Below are 16674 nucleotides of genomic sequence, written 5' to 3' on the forward strand. Positions count from 1 at the left end.
AGGCCAGTGAGGCCATTCTGACGCGCTTAAAATGAAGCTGGCCCTTTGGCCCTTTTACAGAACAAATCTACAGCCTGAAGAGAGCCTGGTGGACATGGCAGAGGTGAAGAGCTAGATAAATTCGTCGAGGTTAGGACCATCAATGGCCGTTAGCCAGGATGGGCTGGGATGGTGCCCTTAGCCTCTGTGTGTCAGAAGCTGGGAATGGACAACGGGGGAGGGATCACGCGATGATCCCGTTGTGTTCACTCCCTCTGGGGCACCTGGCACTGGCCACTGTTGGCAGACAGGACACGGCTAGATGGACCTTTGGTCTGAATCGGTCTGATGCAGGGAACACACCCCAACATATCCAGGGTTTAAAAGAGACTCACGCCTTCAGGTTCCAGACTAGTTTTCCTTTCATTCATTAACTGAAGTGTAGGAGCATAAGCTTTCGTGGGCAAAGACCCACTTCGGCAGATGCATGTAGATACATGCATCTGACAAAGTGGGTCTTTGCCCACGAAAGCTTATGCTCCTACACTTCAGTTAGTCTATAAGGTGCCACAGGACTCCTCGCCGCTTTTACAGATTCAGACTAACACGGCCACCCCTCTGATACTTTCATTCATGTCTTCCTAACTAAAAGTTCCAAACTGTCGGGGTGGTCAAACGCTGGAATAAATTGCCCAGGGAGGTTGTGGAATCCCCATCTCTGGAGATATTTCAGAGTGGGTTAGAGAAATGTCTAGCAGGGATGGTCTAGACAGTATTTGGTCCTGCCATGGGGGCAGGGGACTGGACTCGATGACCTCTCGAGGTCCCTTCCACTCCTAGTATTCTATGATTCTAGGCACGTCAGTCTCTCAAAAAGGAATGAAGCCGGGCACAGGCGCATTCTAATCTTCTGCATTTAGTTGCATGTGTCTGAGCCTTTTCCCCTACGGGTCAGAATCAGTCACGTTTCGCTAGCAGCTTGGAGGCCAGCGTGCTTTTCACACGACAGCCCTAATCCTGCATTTGGAGCCACCCATGTGGGAGTTTGTGGCACTCTCATCCGGTTGGACAAACACCTGTCATGGAGGGCCTTGGTGCAGGAGGATGGATGTCCATGACATCTCACGATCAACTCCATCCCTGCATTTCTAGTGAGCCTCTGGTTTACTTGTACACAAAGGAAAAGATTTCTCTCCCACTGAGATAACACCTGTTCCAATGAAAGAGGAAATAACATGGCCTGAGCCAGGTGAGGGGCTCTCTCCGCACCCCAGAAGGGGTGGGGTTTCAGGCAGAAGGGGCAAGGAAGGGGGCAGCCAACAATCAGAGCTGCATGGAGCATGCGGAGCAGGGCTCTGGCAACAATTTAAAGGGCCCAGGGGCAGCAGCCGCGAGCACAGGCTTGAGGAAAAAGGAGCTTTGTGGCCAAGGATACCTACTCTAGACCTAGGGAAAAAGCCAAGGAACTCCAACAGCTACTTGGAACAAAGGGGACGTGGTGTGTAAGCTCCCAGCCCAAGAGCATCCCGTCCTAGAGGCCGCATGGAGCTCAAGGCATTGACTTTGGAAGGACCCTCCTGGGACTGGAACCCGGGTGCAAGGGAGCGGTAAGGGTGGACTCCCCTCTCTCACGAGCAGTCCTTCTGGTTGGGTGAGCCTGTGGTCTTTGAACAGCCATGGCCCTGGGGGTGGGCTGAACTCCCAGGAGGCAATGGTTCCAGCTGGGCCTCTAAACAATTCGCTGTCCGATTGTAGGTCTCCTCCCCAGGGGCCTATGGGGTCCTTGGGCTCACCCTTGGCACCAGATCCCAGCCCAGAGACCCCCAAAATAGCAGCCATGCATCGCCATGTCCCTTTGGCATAACTGCCTTCAGCTCCCTGAGCTGTTCCGGTACCGCCCCCTCCAGCAGGGCTGTGCAGACCCCAGGAGATGTAGCTGGGAGGAAGGCCTGGAGGCGGTAGAGCTGCACCAGAGGAACTGCGTGGGGCTGCCCCATGGCCCCATCTCCTGCTCCTGTTTGTCCCTGTGCTAAATCTCCCCACCCCCAGGTGTGTGGGAAAGGGCATGTGGCCCTGCTTGCCCCTCCCACAGGTCACTTTTCAGGGCTCTCATAGGTTCAAGGCCCAGCAGCCAGCCACCCCTCACCCCCTTTCCAGCACTGAGCTGTCCATGGTGCTGCAGCTCCCTTTGGCCAACCAAGAGCACCTCTAGCTCAGGGGTGGGCGATCATTTTTGCAGGGGGGGGAGGGACTTCACAAATTTTGGCAGTGAGAGCAAGCCACCCCTGAGGGGGTGGGGCCTCAGGCAGAAAGGGTCTGTTCCTTTCAGGCACGGCCAGGCTCTGGCGGAGGTGGGGGAGAGGAGCCCCCCCCCAAGCGCTCCCCTGTTCCCAGGTCTTGACTGGCTTGGCTGCGGGCCAGATCAAACAGCTTGGCAGGCTGCATGCAGCCCACAGACCCCATCTTGCCCACCCCTGCTCTGGTGCCAACAAGAAACGAATTGTCTCTGGCTCTGCAGTTCCTTTTATAGGGCCCTTCCGGAGCCCTGATTGGCTGTTCCTCACAGCCTCTCCGATTGGCTGCTTCCCCTGGAGCCACTCTAAGCTGGTTGGAGGAGGACTCTACTGCTCCTTCCCTCGGACTGGTGTGGCAAGACACCAAAACCTCCAGCAAGGGGCTTCTGGGCCTACTCCACCCCCTCACAAGAGTTCAGATGTATTTTCATACCCTACCATAATAAGCCACCCCCTCTGATTACATTCGCAGCTGGAGATGGCACACAAACACACGGCAAGATCAGGAGCAGGAGATGAACTGGGTCCAGAGGCTGACCTGTCCTTTAAGCTTATTTGTATATTTTTCTTTTAGCTGATGTTTTACCTAGGACCATTTTTTTTTCCAAATCAGTAAACAGAATTGACAGAGCTAAGCCATGCCATGCCATGACATAGAAAAGTCACAGATCTTCCGAACGCTACCCGTTAAGTGCAACGAATACTAAGGTGACAACTAGATTCTTCATGTGGATGTTGCAAACGTGCGGATTTCATTATAACATCTCCTCTCAAGCTCTGGGGTAAAGTTTCTCAAATCATCTGAGTGGACAAAGGAGCTTACTTAGAACATAAGAACATAAGAACATAAGAACGGCCGTACTGGGTCAGACCAAAGGTCCATCTAGCCCAGTAGCCTGTCTGCCGACAGTGGCCAGCACCAGGCGCCCCAGCGGGGGCGGACCGAAGACAACGATCAAGTGATTTGTCTCCTGCCATCTCTCTCCAGCCTCTGACAAACAGAGGCCAAGGACACCATTTTATCCCCTGGCTAATAGCCTTTTATGGACCTAACCTCCATGAATTTATCCAGCTTCTCTTTAAACTCTATTACAGTTCTAGCCTTCACAGCCTCCTCTTCACTTCCAAAAGTGACTTGGACAGGTAAGTGCCGTTGATTGTCAATGAAACTTTGTCCCATAAGTGTCGACGTCAATTCTGAAAATGGGAGTAAATTTGAGCCCCGCCAGGATCAGACAGTTGTTTCACAGCATCCAGGATCAGAACGCACAGAAGGCCAGGGTCAAAGCTGTGAGATCTGGAATACGATTAGACACCTGAGAGAGTTTATTTTCATTAAGCATAATGCCAATGCATTCCACAAGGTGTCCAGGAAACCCCAGTTGGAGCTTTGTTTGCATGTGTAATATTTACAGATGTCTTCAAAGAAGTGGATCAAAAAGTCGTTCCATTTCTCTTCAGCCAAGACCGGGTCCACTTCCTGGAATTTCCAGTCCCAGGTACATCAGCATAGCTACTGCACACAAGCCAGCAAGTGCCCTATGTTGTTTTAGAGACGACAACAAGCCCTGTATGCTCAGTTAAATACAAACAACGGCGTATCAAACAAACATGGAGCTGCTAACATTTTCCACTTTCAAAAAGCATGAAAGAGATGCAGTCCTGCCACAGGAAGTGAAGGTTTCATTCTGGGAAACTGCTGTTAAAAGGAGCGGCAGGCAGGGAGAAGGGAAGAAATAAGGCGAGGCGAAAGAAACTCCGACATGCATGCTCCTCAGCTCTTCTCCCCTTGACTCTGGTATTTTTAATGTCTTGGTGGCACGTCACTGACGGACACGATCCGGGACAAGACGCCGAGGTTGCTCGGCTAACAACAGGTTGCCCGATTTTCTGTTTCCCAGAATTGAGTGTAGGGCAGCCTTTTAACGTGGCAAGGGTACTACGGTATAACACGTTGGTCCGCATGCAAGACTAAATAAACTCAATTTGGATTCCCCCTCCACAATACTACTTCTTCAAGAAGCCTTTGAGATCTAGAGGAAAGAGACATGTCTGGACTCCAGTGCTTTTCCGGGATACCGGCGGTATCCTGGAAAAGCTCTGCTGCGTCCAAGCTACGCATCTGCTTTTTCGGAACAGTTTCTGAAAGAGCGGACGTGGTCTTTCAGCATCCTTATATCCCTCTCGGCGAGAAGGAGGGATGCTCTGAAAGAGGATTTTTTCCCCAAAATTTGGCCCCGAGTAGATGGGCCAAATTTCGGAAAAACCTCTTTCAGAAAAAAACGGACTTTTCCGACTTTTCTCTGCAGCGTAGACGTATCCAAAATGTTTTACAAAGTCGCAGCAAGTCACATGGCCCCACTAGGAAATAAATCAACACCGGCAACCTCATTTTAACCCAGGAATCCTAGCTGACCAGCCTAGGGCTGCCACACATCTGACTTTGCAAAAAGCGACTTGTTCCCTTCTAGCTGGACTGCACCCCAGGGGTAAGCGATTAAATGTTAGCGAGTCTTGCTGGGACCAAAACTGCACCAGGAGCAACGCTGAACATCTGCTCTACTCCACGACAGCTTTCCGCAAGGTGGCAGCTCCATCACTCTGACACCAGGAAGCGATCGCACGGGGGACAGCCGTGCACTCGTATGCCTTTGGTGCTGCGGGGGCTTGCCTCTGCGGCAGGAGCGAGGCAAAGAATACACGGCAGCACCAGGGTCTGCGCTCCATGTGTCAGCAGGAGGAATCAATGCAGAGGAAGGGGACATGCCAGCCACAGGTGACAGGCTCCGCTGCGTGTGATCCCACCGATAGGCACGAATTATTCAGGCTGAAAGGAGGCAGGTGCACAAGCTCCCTTCTGGTGCAACAGGCGCCATCCCCGCGCTCTAGGGGTTGGTCCCCGTCGAGACGGCATCGTGGTACTCTGGGATCCGAAAGTGTGGTGCACACGCAGACCCAGGGGATGTTTTTCCAGGAGAAGTAACTCTGCACCAGTGAAAGCTGCGGGATCGAGACTCGTAAGGCACGTCTAGGTGAACAGCTGGTAGGCAGCAAGCTGGCGCGTAAATCCCCAGCGAATGAGGGCGCCGAGCACTCAGCATCTGCGGGAAGGCCCCCTGTGCCCTTTGATCAGCTCTGCTCTGAAGAAGGAACGTGCACTGGGTGGCGGCGGGGTTCACTCTGACAGTGCATGGCACGTGAGTGCTCTCTCGAGTCACACACACGCGTGCCACTCACCAGCTGTGCCTTTAGACAAGCCTTTAGGGTAGGAGTCTCAAACTCCTGGCCCGTGGGCAGCCGGAGCGATTGCGCAATCCAGCCTTGCACTCCTGGCGAGCTGGGGGGGGGGGGGGAAATCCGTTATTGTTCCCCAAACCTCGCCCTTCCACCATCGCCCCATCCTCTCCCCCTGGCAATCTGTCCCCCAGGGGGGCTGGCGCCGTGCAGCGGTCACGTCCCCCCTACTCCCCGTAGTGGCAGGAGCTGCAGGGAAGAAGAGCACAGCAGACAGAGTGCGCCAGACCCGTGTGCTTGGGGTCAGGGTGCCATGGGGGGGAGGGCGGAGCAATGGTGAAAAGGGACAAGGCTTGGGGGCTGGTAATGGACAGACCCCCTGCAGCCTGCCCGGAGTCCTGCAATCGCTCCAGCCGTCACCGGCCTGCAGGCTGGGAGTTCGAGGCCCCTGCCTTAGCGGGCTTGGATAGAAAGATGGCCTTGCGGTCACGTCGCAGTCTTGGGACACAGGCGATTTGGGCTCAAGTCCCAGTGGCGCCACATCACTTAGGGCTGCCTTCTCGCCAGCCACGCCTGGAGTGGAGGGGTGGAGACCCAACCCTTTCTCGCTTTGTGCCTCAGTTCCCCCAACCTTTAAGAGGTGGGTGCCACCCTGGGGGAAGGGAAGCCGTGATGCCAACACCCCTAGACCTTACCTCCCAGCCACAGCGCAGGCAAGTAGAACTCAAGCCAGCTGGGAGCTCATCAAGAGAAGATTCTCTAATAGACTATTTAGCCCTCGGCCTCCCCCTTGAGCCTGTGGGCGATTCAGACTGCATGGGGTGGGGGTTTTTGATGTGTGGCTGCTTATTGTCTAGCAATATGGAGAAGCCCCCACCTCTTCTCAGCACCAACCCTCTTCCCTGGCTAAAACCCTGGAGCCCAAGTCCAGCTGGCATCCTAACAAGGATGGCACCCATGCCTCACTCCCAGAGCCCCCTCTCCCCCCCCCCCCGCCAGCGACGGTGGACTTCCACTTGGGGACAGAGTCAATTTTTATCCCCTCGGTTGCTAATTGAATGGATCCTTCTAAGAACTTGACAGCACGTGGGGGAACAGCACGGAGACTTAGAAACAGGTGATCTTGACCTTTTGTGATGGCAAAGCAGTGAGCACGAGACCAAAACAATTATTTCAGCTCGTGCTCAGTTTGCGCGTCACCGCCCTCGACAGCTATAATTCCTCCTCCTCCTTGTCTCCGGCTACGAAAGGCCACATGAAGCTAGGGGAGGAATCTGAGAATTATTCTCCCCACCTGGAGCTAATGCTCATAATGTATCTATTGGCAGCACTTTCCTTATGGTGTGTGCCTTAATTTCATAAGAACATAAGAACGGCCAGACCGGGTCAGACCAATGGTCCATCCAGCTCAGTATCCTGTCTGCCAACAGTGGCCAATACCAGATGCCCCAGAGGGAAGGAACACAACAGGTAATCTTCATGTGATCCCTCCCCTGTCACCCACCTCCAGACAAACAGAGGCAAGGGACACCATTCCTACCCATCCTGGCTAATAGCGATTGATGGACCTAACCTCCATGAATCTATCTAGCTCTTTTTTTGAACCCCGTTCAAGTCCTAGCCTTCACCACATCCTCTGGCAAGGAGTTCCACAGGTTGACTATGCACCGAGTGAAGAAAAACTTCCTTTTGTTTGTTTTACCACCACTGCCTATTAATTTTATTTGATGACCCCTAGTTCTTATAGTGTGGGAACAAGTAAATAACTTCTCTTTATTCACTTTTTCCACACCAGTCATGATTTTATAGACCTCTACCATATCACCTCTTAGTCTCCCCTTTTCTAAGCTGAAAACTCCAAATCCAATTTCCCCTCGCCCTCAGCCCATTCCTGAGCCAAAGCATGTTGAATGTTTGATTGTGTATTACAACCCTCTGGGGACAGTTCTGTGAAGTTCTTTATGGCTGCCCAAGAAAATGAAAATGACCCCACAAGAGAGATTTGGCTAGAATTAGCCAAATGATTTAAAAAACAAGGGGGGGGTGATTTTAATTCTTTCCTTTCCCTAATTTAAGCAAATAAACATTCCGCAAACACACCAGTTGGAGAGCTTGACAGAACTCACAAGCCAAGCAAGACTGGGTTGGATTAATTATGGGATGGGAGTCAGCCTAAAAGCAGCGGCATTGTTGATTCAACAGGTGGCGCTCTTTACTAGGAGTCCAAACTGAAAGCTAGAGAGCCAGGCGTTACAGCTTCCAGGGTAAGGCATTTCCAAATATGTCTCTTCTTTGGGGTTTATTCATTTCCTTTATCAGACTTTCCTTTCAGCAGTGTTTGAGTTGTACAGAGATGTCCAAAATCAGAGCTCTCTCTTTGCATACTGTGCAAGGAATAATCTTTTTGTAAGGTTTCCTCATACGCCTTAATGTAGTCGTGTTTAAAAGAGCACCACATTAAAGAATGCTAGGGAACCTTCAGTGTACACCAGCAGCGTCTACATCAGTGGGTCACATATAGCCCTGGGGGTCCACGGAGGTCTTCCAGGGGTACGTCAACTCCTCTTGATATTTGCCTAGTTTTACAACAGGCTACATAAAAAGCACCAGCTAAGTCAGTATCAAATAAAATTCCATACGGATAATGGCTTGTTTACACTGCTCTATGCATTATACACTGAAATGTCAACACAATGTTTTCATTCCAATTGATTTATTTTATAATTATATGCAGGGCAGGACAAACGGCGACGAAATCTACTCGCCAGCCCCGCACTGCGCATGCGTAAGATACGCACTGCGCGTGCGCACGCTGCTGGTGAATGGGGCAATTGGCTGAAATCTACTCGCCACGGGCGAGTAGAAACAGCAATTTGTCGAGCCCTGATTATATGGTAGAAAGAAGAAAGTTGGCAATTTTTTAGTGATACTCTGCTGGGACACTTTATATTTTTATGTCTGATTTTGTAAGCAAGCAGTTTTTAAATGTATGGAAACGTGGGGGTCTGCAAGGCAACCCAGACTTCTGGAAGGCAGACGGTCCTCTAGAAAGGGTGAGACCTGCTGGTCGACCTGGAACAATTCATGTCCAACACACTAGGGCACATTAGAAACAAGATCTCCATAGGCCACATTACTGCTCTGTGTAGACAAGCCCTTAGATACATATAACCATTTCTGGTGACTTCCAGTGTTTATCCAACCCACAACTACTTCTCCCACGTTTTTCTCCATTGGTATCGGGAGGTATTTTATCAAAGTTTATCACTTAAAACCTAAAATCACAAGTCCTATGGGTCAGACACGTGACCCGGGTCTTCATAATCTGTGATCCAAGATCTCACAACATTTAGGCCAGGGCAGGAAAAGCTAAACTCATTCCCCTAGCCAGGTTCCAAAACAGTCACTCCAAGTAATGCTCTCCTAGAATCTCAGGGCTTGAAGAGACCTCAGGAGTCATCGAGTCCAACCCCCTGCCCAAAGCAGGACCAACCCCAACTCAATCATCCCAGACAGGGCTTTGTCAAGCTGGGACTTAAAAACCTCTAGGGATGGAGATGCTCTGTTGGGAAGTAACGAAGAAGTTGTCCAATACACTGAGTTGTGTGGTTGTGAACGGATGCTGCCTTTGACATCGGAGGTGATGTCACGTCAGTACTACATCAGAGAGAACGTCCCTGTGCACACGGCTGATAGAGTTTTTGCACTGCAGAGCCACGGCACAAAACGTAAGATTATTATTCAGCACAAAGGCAGTTAAATGTGATGTTTCAATACAAGTAACCAGACCAAATATCCAGAGATTTATAAAAACAGATTCATCACCACCAGATTGAATGTTTTCCCCCAGTACGCTGATTGCTCTGAAGTACAAATAGGTGCATATGAGCTAAAAGGAACCCTTCTTTCTATCTTCAGAAGGATGTCTCAGCCTCAGCTGTTTCCACTGATGACAACTCCACTCCCACACCCAGCCAGCTGTTCTAGCTGTCGTTAGACTTTATATAGATGGAAGTAGTTCAAGAAGACGGTTTCTTGTTTAGCTGGTTTTGTTAGCTAGCCCACCATCGGCCTTGCCTCTCAGCAGTCCACAGCGGCTGGTGAGAGGGCAGCATTGTATGGCTACATCTACACTACAACAGAAAATCATCTAAAGCTATGCCACTCCAGCTACGTAAATAACGTAGCTGGAGTCGACACAGCTTAAGCTGAGTTCTATGCTGTAGGGGAGTCGATGGGAGAAACTCTCCAGTCAACTTCGCTTACTCATCTCATCCAGGGTAGAGTAACGGAGTCGATGGGAGAGTGATCTTCAGTCGATTTGGTGGGTCTTAACTAGACCTGCTAAATCGACTGCCAGTGGATCAATCTCAGAGCGTGGATCCAGGCTGAAGTAAAGCTGCAGCCTACCTCTCCCCAAAAATTCTGCAACGCCTTAAAACTGAACTCTTGGACTCTTCAACACATATTCCAGGCTGAACATCTAGATCAAGCCAGGCCTTGTTCTATCGGCAGATGACATTGTTAAACAGATTGATGGTGATTAAGTTATTTTCCTTTCTCTTTTGCAGCCTGCTCAATTTGCATTGATATTCTTCATGGATCCAGACCCCAGCTTTCAGCTAACATGATTAATGCTGCTTTAAACACAGAGAAAGAACCAACAGCTTCTGGCTTCTTCGCTTTTACTGAGCAGTCTCAGAAGGGGGAAAAAAAGCTCCTTTGTTAGCACATCTCAGGAGTCTCTGCAGACTTTATGGGGAGCCTTTATTTCAAAAGGTTAGAGTGAGGAGGATTCTATAACCCAGCATATTGCATTTTTTTCCCTCTTTTCAAGGATCCACATTTTCTATGCGTCTCGCTTAGCACAGTCAGACCAATACCGATCTATTGTCCGTAACTCTCCATCCTGGGAGGAACATTCAGCGACGATGCTGACCACAGCTCCCGGATGGGTTGCCTTGGTGGTTTTGCATTAACGCACACGTCCTGTTGGCTTGCACTTCAAGTTTTGATTCTGCCAGATGTGGACTTTGCCTCTTTCAAGCGCCGGCAGACAAGCCGTCGCTCTCCAGCAGAAAGAGGGACGTGGGCAGGTCTGAAAGCCACATGCACCTCTAAGCCGGGGAGTCCCTCTAAAAATAAGGTTGCTTGATGCTCGCTTTGCTCTATGACCGAGAAAAGGCCCTGGAGTTTATTTCACAGGCTGAATATGCTGCATTCCCCCAGCCCCTTCAATCAACGGGTGGGTCTATTAAATGAATGGCAGCAAGCTCTGCTCACTATTCCTTAGTCCCTACTGTAAAATGCAAATACAAAAGCTGAAGGGTTTGATGAGGGTTTATGTTGCGCCCTGCAGGAGATCTGGATTTGACTCATTTCCTGGCCCCAGGCAGATTCGGGACAGGCATATGTATGGGACCATGCTGCGTCCGCTCTGGGACTGACAGGGGCTGGGAGGTGGGAGGTCATTCCACCTCTTTTATAGAGGACAGTCCTATTTTTAGCTACTCTGTCCTCAATTGATACAAAACGGCGCCTTTAGGGCCTCTGTTTTTCTCTTGAGGTGAAAGGAAGCTGGTGTGGCATTCTGGCAAGAAGCAGCCGGCTGGCAGGGGCGCTCGGCTGCAGCAGCTCTCAGCTGGACTGGGCTCCTGGGACTCTCCTGCAGGATGCCTTGCTAAGCAGCAGGTAGCCAGGCAGGAGATGTGCGCCCCCCCACCCATCCAGAGCTGCCCCATCCCCTACCTGCCCCCTCCCCCCAGTGCCCTTTCGGGAGGGCAGCAGTGGGGGGGGAGAAGTGGGCTGCAGCTGCACTTACCCACTCATCGTTCTCTGCCCCTGCCTCTCAGGGAGCGAGAGGAAAGTGCTCAGTTTGTGCCTTCCTCTTGCTCCTGGCTCCGGAGGGGAGGGCAGAGGAGGATTGCAGCAGGCGGTGAACTTTCTCCTTGTTCTCTGAGCCCCTCCACCCCCAGCCCTGCCTCCTGAACCCCCACAGCCCTCCTGCCCTGAGCCCCTTATGCACTAAATGCAGCTGTCCTCTATTTGTGAGGTACCCGGATGGCCACCCGAGTCGGGAGAACGGTGGACACGGTGGATAGGTCTTCACAGCAGAGTGAACTCGAGTGAGCGAGACTCCAGTGACTGTTCCCGGGGTAGCCTCGCGCCAGTGACAGCAGACACACCGTCAATAACGCTTGAGCAGGTGAGTGTGTACTGCTGCGGGACGGGCATTGCTCAGACATCTGGGGGCCTATCCCATGGGGCTTAGCAGTGCAGGGAAGGCTGAGCTGCTCCAGGATTCTTCCCTGACGATGTAACGGGAGAGGGGGATGGGACAGGAAAGAATCATGTCCCATCCCCACAGAGTTACACTTATCAGCAAGCCATTAGCAGCTGTCCCCGCTTAGAACACCACCAGGTTGCAGTGCAAAGACAGAGGCGTGACATGGATCCTAAGTCGCTGGTAATTTTCACATTCAGCCCTTCCCGCTTCTACTATGCTTCCCTGTTTGCCCTCTGGCTCTTTTCTTCACGTGTACCAGTAGCTGAGCAGTTCCACCTCTGGCTGGCTGCAGTAGGCTCAACTTATGCGTACAATGAGTCTTTGGAGCCTGACTGTTTCCACTTCCTTCACCCAGTCAGGTTGGCCACACAGAGTTTGGAAAAGCCTCCCTATGTCCATTGGCAGAGGAATGGGACGTGTTCTCAGCACCTCCTTCCACCCCAGTCCGGGGTTTCATCCCAATCCCTGGGGAACATCAGATCCAGCGCACAAAACCGCCACTCCTTGCATCCCAACCCAACCAAATTAGCAGCCGCGGCTCCGATCTTAACAGGAAGGATGCTATTTTGCATTCAAGGACTGAGATACATTGGCCCAGCTCTGGGGAAGGGCAAGAACCAGTAAGTATCCCTGCAAGCAAGGACGGGGATCTATTGGCAGAGCAGTGCGGAAGCCCGGGAGTGGACTACAAAAGAGACTGTAGGTGAGTTCTAGGCACGTCATGACTGCTCCCAGTCAAAGAAAGGCTTGCGAGAGCAGGTTATATAATTTTCTCTGTCTACAGATCACCAGCGCAGGGTGCTCAGCAGATGAATGTTCACGAAAGCACTGAACCGCTTCAGGAGGTAGGCGAGATGGAAGACTCAAACCGAATTCATTACTGAAGCTAGAAAGATTATCCAGCGCTTCTTCATTCTCCTGGGGGGGAAGAATCGGATCTAGAAACATTCTTCTTTCCAATTCAATTAGATGGCGGCTCCGTGAGAGAAATGGCCTGCAAGGATGGAAAGGAGCAGCCGTCACAGCGAGAGGCTCTCAGCAAAAAACGGCAGGCTGTTTTTCTCCTTAATGGTCTGGGGCTTACTGTGGCACCCTGTAATCCAGCGGAGTTATCGTCATGGCTGCAAGCTCATTCACGCGCTGCCAAATCGCCAGTCTCCCAGGTGTGTGCTCGGCTGTAGCACGTTGCAAATCTTTCCCTCTGCTGATCAGAACAGAGCAAGGAGAGAAGGAGGAGCAGCCGGCGAAGAAAGCGAACGTGCTTTTTCTAAGTGCTCCAACGGCCACGGGAGGGGAGGGAAGTGAGAAGCACAGTTTGGTACTAGCCAATCCTTAGCTCTGGGTAACAGAATAGGTACAAGCAGCATATCTCTTACAGGGACACCGCTCCTTTAAGCCCAGGATTGCTGGGAGTTGTAGTGTCTAACATGGTGGAGATGGGTCAGCAGACTAAGTATCATCTAACTACTGTGACAGACCCAGACCAGCTTGCTGCCGCACTCTAATGGAGGGCAGGTATGCAGGGCTCTGGGTAAATAGCTTGCTGGCACTTAATCAAGATAGGAAGGCACCTGAAGCTAGTTAAGAGCTTTCCTGAAGCAGCAGGCTAATCAGACACCTGCAGCCAATTAAGGCCTGTGGGGCTGCTTTAAAAGATTTCCCCCTGGATATGGGAGAGGGAAGGAAAAGACTGAAGGACTGAGAGGAGGACGTGCATTGCCGGAGAGCTGAGAATTGCAAAAAGGAAAGAGTGTTTGTGCTAAAGCAGGAAAGATACCCTCAGGTACCTGGGAGAAGGGGAAGTGGCCCAGGGACAAGGTTGCTGTATTGGGGGTAGGGGGAAAATCCCCATGAGTTGCTGCTATCTAGGGGTCCTAAGCCAGAACCCAGAGTAGTGGGTGAGCCCCCAAACTTTCCCACTACAGTCTCCCCATCAGAGGGGAGACTAGGACTATGGAGGGGTTTTCACCCCAAACTGTGAACTAGCCTGTGATGAGTATGGCTCAGTAGGCTGTGACCATGGGGCTGTGGGGAGGGTCACAGAGAGCCTCTGAGGCAGACACTGTCCGCCAGAAGTGCAGGACCCATTGGGCATGGTCAGAATCTTGCTACACTGCCTGCTGGACTATATATAAAGGAAATCTGCTGCTTCAGTCCTGGGAAGGTGGGACTCAGGTAACACCCTCCCCAGAAGAACCTGGCAGGTTAGCCAGGACGGACCACTTAGGCAGTGGTTTTCAGCCAGGGTATGTGTACCTGTGGAGGTATGCACAGCTCTTCTGTACAGGGGTACATCAACACATCCAGATGTTGGCCTAGTTTTACAACAGTAAAAAGTACCAGAGAAAGCAGCACCCAACTAAATCTTCATACGATGACTTAGTAACACTGTTCTACGCACCATGCACTGAAATGGAAACACACTATTTCTATTCCAGTTAGTTTATTTTATAATTCTATGGCAAAATAAGAACGTAAGCAATTTTTCAGTAACACTGCGCTGAGACACGTGTGTATGCGTATGTCTGATTTTCTAAAGCAAGTTGCTCTGGAGTGAGGCGAAACTCAGGGGTTCACAAGACAAATCAGACTCCTGAAAGGGGCAGAGGGATCTGGGAAGGTTGAGAGCCACTGATTGAGAGAATGTCTGCACCACACAGGCCCATCGACAGGGTGGGGTAAAATGGGCAAATGCCCCGGGGCTCCCAGCTACTACTACTGCAGGAGTGGCTGGAGATCCAGGCCTGGACCCTTTAAATCACCACTGGAATCCCGCACAGCATGCTCTGGGCAGTCATGAGGGCTTGCTGTCCCAACTCCGCCCCCTCTCCTCAGGGCTCCGCCCCCCGCTGGGAGCATGGAGCTGCCCCTCCTACCTTGCCCAGGGCAATTCTGTCAGCCCCCCTGACTCCACAGTGTAATCCCCGGGTTAGTGGAACCCGAGGCAGCAGACCCAGTTTGTTAACCTAGGACTTTAGCACCATTTGTAACTCCAGGTTGGGAATTATTGAACTCTAGTCCCAGCCTGGGCTCCAGCACCTACACTGCATTACGCAGGCCCAAATTCAGCCACCAGAGCCCAGCCTACCTCGCGCCCTCCCGAAACACGGCTGCTCTCCCGCTTTATCTGTGGGGTGGCCTGGGAAAACTTGACTGGCCAGAGGACAAAGCAAGTCAGCCTATGAGATACTTGTGGTGAACTCCCTGGGCCCGTGTGCAGCGGGGCTGCATCAGCGTTGCAAAGCCATGGGGCTTGAACCCAAGGTCCTGGCTTGACTGAGGCTTGGACGCTCGACCCCTGTGGGGTGCTGGGTGCAAGGCTACACTACAAGAGGAGACTCACTGAAGCAAGTCTCAGAGCCAGGGCGACCGACTCGGGCTCGCGCTATAGCACCAAAAGTAGCTGCACAGAGGTTCCAGCGTGGGCTCTGAAACCCAAGGAAGGTTCCTGGTACCTAGTGGGAACGTCTCCATGACTACTGATAGCACCGTGGCATGAGCTCCAAGTCCCAGACGTGGGCTCGGACTCATGGTCCCAGATGTTTGGCAGCAGACACACCCCTGGAAGGGAAGGGATGTCCGCCCCCCGTCATGGCTTGCTGTAAGCTGGAAATGTCTCCACTGCCTGTTGTGGGTAGTTCTGTTATTCAGATCTAGCTCTGGAATCTCCTTTCAGTTAATAGAGCCAGGACTCGGCCCAGATTCATGCTCTACACATTTTCGCCTTCCCTTTAAAAGTTTTGCATGGGTACAACTCCACCAAGGGCACAAGTTCCAAGAGGATGCTGGCGTTTTCTCCCCTGCCACCTAGACCTGCCCTGAGCTAGCAACAACGGTGGTTCTCTTTAGGATGAGTAGTGAAGGCAAAGCCTTCATGGCCAGCGGCCCAGAGGATAAACCGCTCATGTTGAAACAGATTTGTTGCCACCGCTCCCGCGCTGTCCCCTGTGGCACAGCTTGCTCCTCAGGGAGCAAATTTCTTGAACAGCAGGCGAGCGAGCCTGACAGAAGCCAGCCGAGAGGCCCCTCCTAAGCAGGCTGCTTAACGTTTTGCACAGTTCTGAAGCAGAAAAGACTCCAGAGCGACTCCCCGCTCCACGTCCCGCATGCAATAGAACGACGCCCACACGCGCCAGCTGCCCACGACGACCGCCCTTCGGTCGACGACCTTAATGAGTCTGAAGTTCCCAGCTCCTCCACCCCCGCCTGGCAGGGCCGCAGCTGAGGAAAGCAGGACGCTGGCCCCAGTGACAGCTGATGCACGGATTTCTGACTAGCCCCCAGCAGAAAGGCACCCAGAGGCGGAAGAATTTCAGCCATTTCAAATCCCACTCCTCCACGCTGGAGACAAGCCAATGAGGGCGTGAGGAAATTAGAGGCAGCTAAATGATATTATGAAACGAAGGGTGGGAGGGAAAAGCCGGTGCCAAGTGGAAGATCAATGATTCTCCCCGACCGAGAGGCACGCAGGTTTCCTATTCATTTCTTACATGACTCAGCCACGCTCCTGAAGCAAGCTGCGGCTGCCGGGGTTGAGGCGTGCTGCAGTACAAAACAGTTCCATGGCCAAACATCTCTGTGGCAAACACCGGAGTCGCTCCGGTGCTCGTTGATTGGGCATCGATTTAGCAACCCCTCCGGGTGTGTGCACGGGAGAGACGTCGCGCTTTAAAACCCTCCCCTGATTCAGTGTTTTGAAACGCGCCAAAGAGAGGCCGGGTGTGGAATGTGACCTGGCGGTGGCTACTGGAAAATCTGGGCCTATGCGACTGCTAGAATCACTAGGCCGACAGAGCAGCGTTTCCAAGCAACACTGGGGTTCCGCTTCCTACCAGCTCGGGAAGGCCCAGTGCCACCCGGGTGACATTTGCCCTGCAAGAA

At 52.1% G+C, this 16674-nt stretch overlaps 1 protein-coding gene across 5 annotated transcripts in view; it reads right to left on the bottom strand.

Annotated features, from left to right (window-relative positions):
• The window catches only part of SLC39A11 (solute carrier family 39 member 11), a 309601-nt gene that overhangs the window by 59965 nt on the left and 232962 nt on the right, over window positions 1-16674 (bottom strand). The gene's annotated exons all lie outside the window — the stretch shown is intronic.

The sequence above is a fragment of the Pelodiscus sinensis genome, chromosome 20, assembly GCF_049634645.1.
Source record: "Pelodiscus sinensis isolate JC-2024 chromosome 20, ASM4963464v1, whole genome shotgun sequence".
Lineage (NCBI taxonomy): Eukaryota > Metazoa > Chordata > Testudines > Trionychidae > Pelodiscus > Pelodiscus sinensis.